Source organism: Dioscorea cayenensis, unplaced genomic scaffold, assembly GCF_009730915.1.
Source record: "Dioscorea cayenensis subsp. rotundata cultivar TDr96_F1 unplaced genomic scaffold, TDr96_F1_v2_PseudoChromosome.rev07_lg8_w22 25.fasta BLBR01001923.1, whole genome shotgun sequence".
Lineage (NCBI taxonomy): Eukaryota > Viridiplantae > Streptophyta > Magnoliopsida > Dioscoreales > Dioscoreaceae > Dioscorea > Dioscorea cayenensis.
The window spans coordinates 29,300-36,622 of NW_024088314.1; the positions used below are offsets into that span (position 1 = coordinate 29,300).

At 31.5% G+C, this 7,323-nt stretch overlaps 1 pseudogene; it reads right to left on the minus strand.

The window, feature by feature from the left end:
* Window positions 1–893: 893 nt before the first annotated feature.
* LOC120257180 lies at window positions 894–4,413 on the minus strand (annotated as a pseudogene).
* Window positions 4,414–7,323: the final 2,910 nt, after the last annotated feature.

Sequence of the window (7,323 nt, forward strand, 5' to 3'; positions counted from 1 at the left end):
ACGAATGCACGCCTTGCGTGTATCGATGGAGGATTGCGAGATCTGGTTCCCATGAGGAGGCTGCTGAGGTCGATGAGGCGGTCGGCGGCGGCAAAGCGGTCAGCGGCGACAGCGCTCGAGCGACAACAACTCGAGGCGGTGATGCTTTCCCGGACAAAGATAGAAGTCGCAGATGAAGGTCTCAACAAGAGAAATGCGGGATATTGGGCAAAGAGAAAGGGATTTAGAATAGGGCATTGATGCTTTACCGGCGTTTAAATAAACGCCGTATATACAATGACTCGGCGAGATCGGTCTTTGCATACTAATTGCGGCATTTTTCATAACAAAACGCCGCCACAAAAATGAATTAACTATAAGTAAGTAACGAAAATGAAGTTCTCCGGTGTTTCTTCCAATAAAACGCCACCAAAAGTATAAAACTTTCCCGGCGTTTTAAAACAAATGCCGGTAATGGAAAATATTTTCACGGTAAATTATTTTTTAGCCCGCCAAGCAACTTCGTGGCGTTTTCACGTAAGCATCGCAAAATGAAATATATTGCCGGCGTTTTAGTGAAACGCCGCTACATAAACGCGATGCTCGTGAAGGCCTAATTTGCTTTGTAGTGACATATACAGTGAATACATTTAACGAGGAAGCGGTGACAGGCGTGTCGAGGAATAATAAATACACTGTCATTATCTCTTCCTTCTCCATCTTATTTACTCATTTCCTTCTCATCGAGAGTATAAATACTTAATATCCTTCCTGTGTTATACTTAATATTCTTCTGGTCTCTACACTTCCCCACGGTCAAAATGTCAACAGTGGGCAACCTGTCGTTTCTAATATATTTAATAACACATGGGTCTCACTTTCTAGAATATGCTGAACCTTGCTCCCCACTTATATTGATTCTCTCATACTAATATATTATTTTATTTGGAGTGGGACCCACAGGCAAGCGACCATCCGTGACGGATACAAGCATAGTCCACTCATTTTGAAGATACAAATAGCATAATCAGTGCATTAAGAAGAGAGACAAAGATAGTACAACAGGCATCCATTATTACATTAGTAGTAACAATGGAGGCTAGTTTTGAAGCTTTGGCTGCAGGAATCTAGAGAACCATTTTGCAGAGTCTTTTGGTGTGCGTTCCAAGGTGTTGTAGTCCACATAATTGAGCCCATACCTCTCTGTGTAACCTTTATCCCATTCATAGTTGTCCATCAGAGACCATGCAAAGTATCCCTTCACATTTGCTCCCTCCCTGAAATCATTAATTAACAAGTGTTTATATTAACATGAACAATGAATAGTAGTTTAATTAAATTCTTTGTCTTTGTTTTCAATGAAGAAAATAAAGAAGATATGTGAATACTTGGTTGATTACTACTGTTCTTGGCTCTGCCTGTTTTAATTTCTTGAGTGTTTATTGAATGATGTTTCTGCAGTACTTGTTTAGTGTTGTTCTTGAATATATTTGTATTGATTAATTTCTTATATTTCATCAAATGCAGATCATAATTAACAAGACAAGTCAGCTGACAAATATAGCTTCTTTGAATACTTGATTTAGTGTGGTTCCTGAATCTATTGATGTTTAATTTCTTGTATTTCCTTAAAAACAGAAGAAACAGAGATAGATCAGCAGATGAACATTGTTTCAGTAGAACTTCTTATTTATGTTTTAAAGTTTCTACTTTTTGCTTGAATGAAGAATATGTAAGACATATATATACAGAAACAGATAAACATCATTTCGAAGATGATTATTTAGTATTGTTTTCTTATATTTACCATAACAGAATAAGGGAATAAAGATAAATTTAGCTGAAAAAACATTGGCAATTACCTTATGGCTTCCAAAATTTCAGCTAGATGAACTTCAAGGTAGTTCTTTCTGATTTCATCAGCCAGAGCTTCCTCCTTCGGAATGCCAGAGTTGTCAACATCGCTAATTCCTGTTAAAATACAAGAATTTAATGTTAGACATACTAGCATACTAATTCTTATATTTTTCTATTATATTTGGTTAATGCTCTACCATTCTCAGTAATGTAGATTGCCGGGTTTTCATATTGCTCCTTTATATATAACAGTAGCTCTTTGAGTCCTTTCGGATACACATAAATCCAGCTTCCATTCTGCTTATTGAAAATTCATAACATAAATGAATATGTATATACATTCTCTACTTTTAATGATAAACATTACTCACCCATTTACCGATAGGAACCCCATCTTTCTTCTCTGCAGTAAAAGTTAAAATGTACTAGTTAGAAAAAATTATCCAAATAAAACTCTTTCAATTTTTGAAAGAAGAACTTGCCTAACATTGTGGCATATGATTCATTGATGTGGAGGTAAGGAGGGTTATCATGAGAAAATGGAACTTCAATGATATATCTCGCCGTATAGTAATTAATACCGATGAAATCATATGATCCTTTTATCATATCTGCTTCTTCTTTACTGAATGTAGGCAGTCTATGCTTCACTATAGCTTTCATGTTAAATGGATAATCTCCATACAACAATGGATCCAAGTACCTTACCAAAATATGAGCAATAATCATCAAACATAAAGTTCTAAGTTTTTACTTATTATATATACATACATACATGTAGAACTAACCATGCAAGCATGAAATCCAAAGCTCGGGTTGCCGACTCGACATGTTTGTGTGACTTGTCGTAAGGAACATACCACATACAATTCAAAGTGATCCCAACTTGTCCTCCTTGCGTTCTCTGGAACGAGAAATTCATATTTATATTCACCAAATTAACTTATTGTGAGACTATTTATACTGTTACATTACCTGATACTTGTCTCTTTGTAAAAGGTCGAGGCACTCCGTGAGCGAGCAGTAAATTATGCGAGACAATATAAGGCTCGGTGAGTGAGTTACCGACTGAGCAACCATCCAACTTCCAGCACCGTCCAGGCGCGTGCCGTCCAAGACCGTATCCCATACTCAAAAACTCCCACGCTCATTCAAGTGATCCAATGCTTAACTCTGTCCCGAACTCTTTGAAAACAAATTTCACAATAGTCCTTAAAATCAAACCTGATTAAAGCCTTTGATTAGTGATGTTTAACACTCCTTTTTTCTCAATCAATCATGAATTTTATAATATGATTTACATTATCTTTTTATTGAGAAAGCCTCCATATTCATCCTCAAGAGCTTGAGGTACATCCCAATGGAACAGTGTGACATAAGGTGTGATGCCTGTTTAGTCATAAAATTAAAATGGATTAAATATGTAATTAATTAAGGAATTAAGGCTTTTAAAAAATACAAAAATGTGAAGCTACAAAACCATTTTTGATTAATTCATTGATGAGATTGTTGTAGTAGTTGATTCCTTCTTGATTAATGCCACCTTTCAGTGATCCCTCTGATAAAAATTAGCAGAAATAAATTTTAAAAATTTAATTAACTTAAGGAAATAGGATTTTAGAGATTATAACAAGATTAAGTAATAAATACATACTTGGTAGAATCCTTGACCATGAAATGGAGAATCTATAGGAATCAACGTTCATGTCCTTCAACAGCTTCACGTCTTCCTGTGAATAGTTAGAACTTAAAAATTAAATAAAAAATTGGCAAAAATATAAATTATGAAGATTATTTTTTGTAAGACCCGAAAATGTATATATATATATATATATATTGTAAGTAGAAATACTTTGTATCGATGATATGAATCCACTGCAATATTTCCATTACTCCTGTCATCAATTTTTTCCGCAAAATATTTATAAAAATAATTAAACATGCTCATAATAAATTTAATAAATGTTGTTATAAATACAAAGGAGTTTTTCTGTTTGGTATTTTTATAGTTGTATTGAATTATATTAATATATATATATATATATATATATATATATTGCCACTGAAACTAGTTTCAGAACTAGTTTAAAAATTAGATTAACCTACTAAAAACACTTTTATTTATTCCATTTTATTTTTCATTCATTTACTTATATATTTATTTATATTTCTTTTGATTACAAATCAACTTGAAATAAGGAAAGAAAAGAAATTGTAAAAGATAGGTTGATCTTTTAATTTCTTTTAGTGGCCTTCTGTTTAATATATATATACTGCATATATAAATATAGTTTTTAGACCAGTATATTGGTTAGATTACCTTTCTTTTTGTTGGGGTTATAATAAAAATAGAAAATCAAACCCAGTGATTATTATACAAATATTTTCTTGTTAATTAATAAGTTCAATCTTATTTATTCTTATATTAACTACTGCATTAAGAAGAAGAGGTGTTCATTATTCATTGCAAGATATAAATATATATATACTAGGGTGATGTTGGGCGAAAGTGTCCCAAAATGCTGGCCCCTCTCCCCTCCCTTCATTCCAAGCTCCTTCTATCTGCAACAACAACATGATGCACGCGCACATATTTTATATATATATATATATATCTAGTGAGGGCCAATCGTCCCGCAGGAGCTCGATTCATCCAGGGACGACATAAAGAAATGCGCGATAGTAAAATCACAACGGTGTGTCGTTATAAGCGTAGTAGACCGTTACAAGTGTATATGCTACAGTGTTGCGCAAAGAACTGCTTTGTAACAAGAAAACAAGCAAGTTGTCTGATGTTTACATAAGCAAACAACCGGCCGTGACGGTGGATGATGATCGGCCGAACATCTGCATGCTCAAACCAAACTCTGGGATTTATATATGCAAAGATCATATGAGGATATCCAGTTACAGACATCCCAATTTGAAAAGTATGAGTTCGAGTAAGGATGAAAATGATAAGCATTGGGATGGGAGAGTATTGTTTATGGGGTGAGCTACAAGTTTTAGGATAATAATTAATGAAATTTTAAATTTAATTTTAAAATATCATTTAATTTTTTATGATAAGAAAATTTAAGGAATAATTCTTTTTTTCAAATTAATTATTTTATAAAATTTAGATTTTTTTTATGATTTTGATTTACGGTTGTTTAAAATACTTTAGTTTATAGGTTTTTAGAATACTCTAATTTATTTAATAAAATTAAATTTATTTAGATTTTTTTTTAATAAATACTTATTTGAGATGTTTATTTATTTTTCATAATAATTACTAAACCCAATATAAATGGATATATTTAAAAATTAAAGGGATAAAACTCAAAAAAAAGAAAAACTAATAAAAATTAAAATAATATAAAACTATAAAACTCTTTTATTTATAATTAAAAGAAATAAATACTATATTAATTTCGAGTAAACAAACGACGAAGTTCAATATGTATAATTGTATGAATTTGAAAAGTTATTATAAGATAATGACTGATCAAGCATTAAAATAAAATATTTAATATCTTAATGAATTATTTTAAAAGTTAAAAATTAACTAGGATTAAATTATATTGATTAAATATTAAATTAAAATATTTTTGTATTATAATAATTATTGGTAGTCTTTCAAATTTTGAATTTTTAAAATTATTATTAAAAAAAATTTAAAGATGTGGATTTTAAAAAAAAAATAAAGTGCCTAAAGTAATTGCTTTATTGGCTTTACCGTTGAGTTGATGTTATTCCGATTCATAATTGTAAAAATATAGATAATATTTTAAATTAAAATAATTCTCATTTGCGGAACATGTGTAATTTAATAATTTATCTGAATTCATTTAATTAAATTTTTAAAAAATTAATATTTATATATTATTTACATTTAAGATCTTATCAAGTACAAAATAAACTGATATTAAATATTATTGAAAAATAATAACTTTCGTTTAAACTTCTATTTAAATTAATAATAATTTTAAATATATATATTTATTATTAAATTAAAGCTTTAATATTTCTGAAATCACTAAATCAATCATACATATTTTTACAAATTTTCTCAAAAAATTTAAAAATAGCAAACTCAAGAAAACATCTAATAAATGAGAAATAAATAAATCATTCAAATGAAAAAATAAAATATAAAAAATAATGAAAATATACAAATATACAAATATATAAAGATAAAAAAATTAAAAATTAAAAAATATATTTAAAAAAATATGAAAAGGCTGGGTGGAAGGGGGAGGCCGGAGAATGGGGAAGGGATTTTTTTTGGCAGTTGGTAATAGTAACGATTGATGATTTGACGGTTGATAATCAACTTACTTAGATTTAAAATTTGAGGACATGTGTGAAAAAACGTACATTATATATATATATATATATATATGTAAATATTTTTAGTGCAAAATCAATAGCAAAATATCATTTTGGGAACTGAAGCGTGATACCAAAGGGCTAAGGCATCATTGTCGGAGCCCTCGAAATGCCCGACATCTCTCAAACACAATGCAAAAAAATTAAAAGGTATTGTCACCAATTTATTAAAAAAAAACATCCTCTTGGCTAAAACTCAAGGTTCATATCAGTTGTCCATAACTCTTACAAAATAAAAGTAAAAATCCATTACCACCATGCTTGTGTTTATGATAATGCTTTTCTCCCTCGTTTTATTATTTAAAAAAATTATATTACTTGATTACTATGAACTCTTCAACAAAAATTTTTTTCTTGTTTTTTTTAAATACTTAAAAATTGCGAGAAAACAACCTGACAAGCAGTCGTGCGGCACCAAAGCCATGGAGGGAAGTTTGCTCCTGCCAAAAGCTGGGTTGGCTAGCCAAAATTAAAGTAGTGGTCTGAGGAGCACCGGCTTGGACCGAGATACTCTCCCTCCTCACACACAACGTTGCCACCTCTACCACTTGTTCTTCTTGAGTACTTGTTTGCTACTTGGTAGGATGAGTGTCATATTAGAAGGAAAAGGAAACCATGCTGGTTTTCTCCTGCAGCTAATAATGAAGTAACGTGGAACTAGTTAAGGACAAAGTGGTGGGGAGATATGGAAATTGGTTGAGACTGAGGCCATTGTCAATGGTTCTCAGGTGAGGCTGGCGGACTTAAAGCAGGGTCTGTAAGTGGTCATTTATAGGCGCAACATGTGTGAGGGAGCTTGTATTATTAATTATTGGAATTTTAAAAATTTATTTTTTAAATTTCAACCCCAATGAAACATGAGTAGCCCATGGCTTAGGGGTGTAGATGATACACCTCTACTAGTAAGATATTCGGGCTCAATCCATGAAAACTCGTAAACTTGGCCTACCATGGTCGAGTTGAGCTTCTGAATCTTGCAGTCGATCGATTAGATTTATTGGTAAAATTACTGCTTTATCCTTTTGACCTCGCCAACCCAGCTCGAACTCCGAGTATAAGAACCAAGTCGACTTTCGAGCTCATCGAGCGAGCGCCCGATTAGTGTATCGCACCATC